This window comes from Anoplopoma fimbria, unplaced genomic scaffold (genome assembly GCF_027596085.1).
Source record: "Anoplopoma fimbria isolate UVic2021 breed Golden Eagle Sablefish unplaced genomic scaffold, Afim_UVic_2022 Un_contig_6891_pilon_pilon, whole genome shotgun sequence".
Taxonomy (NCBI): Eukaryota; Metazoa; Chordata; class Actinopteri; order Perciformes; family Anoplopomatidae; genus Anoplopoma; species Anoplopoma fimbria.
The window spans coordinates 1-648 of NW_026550505.1; the positions used below are offsets into that span (position 1 = coordinate 1).

The 648-nt window shown below is 44.6% G+C and overlaps 1 non-coding gene and 1 pseudogene across 1 annotated transcript; both read left to right on the plus strand.

The window, feature by feature from the left end:
• On the plus strand, positions 1-87 carry LOC129115100 (U5 spliceosomal RNA; annotated as a pseudogene; the record flags this gene model as incomplete).
• Positions 88-267: 180 nt separating this feature from the next.
• LOC129115099 (U2 spliceosomal RNA) lies at positions 268-462 on the plus strand. The gene has a single exon (XR_008532844.1). It is a non-coding gene; the product is annotated as a U2 spliceosomal RNA (small nuclear RNA).
• Positions 463-648: the final 186 nt, after the last annotated feature.

Consider the following 648-nt stretch of genomic DNA (forward strand, 5'->3'; position numbering starts at 1 on the left):
AAGTCTTTCGCCTTTACTAAAGACTTCCGTGGAGAGGAACACCAATGAGTTGAACCTATTTTTGGCAGGCTTTGCCATTCGGCTGAGCCTTGTGTACTTGTCAAAAGAATAGAAGCTGATTTTAACAAGACAAGTGTGCTTGACCTTGTAGGAGCCTGTGCAGTTGTGCTAAGCAGCATCGCAATGCCCAATTGAAATACTGCACCATGACAAGCGACATTGTGCCTTGCAGGGGTTGACCACGGGCAGCAAACAGTTGGGGATCATGTCGCTTCTCGACGCTTTTTGGCTAAGATCAAGTGTAGTATCTGTTCTTATCAGTTTAATATCTGATATGTCCTCTATATGAGGATAACTTATTAAGCAGATTTTTAGCACTGGGAGATGAAAAGGGGGCTTGCTCCGTTCACTCCACGCATTGACCTGGTATTGCAGCATCGCCAGGAACGGGGTGCACCCTTCAATGACTTGTGAACAACAAAACATCAAACTTTTAATGCAAGACACGAGGCTGTGTATGTGAGTAAAGAAAAGCCCTGTTTACTCCTTAATTGTGCTCTTCCTGGAACCTCATTGTTCTCCCACTCTCAAATCACTATATCCATCAGCCGTGTCTGCTGGGGGAAATTATTTCCAGCTCTGAATCAA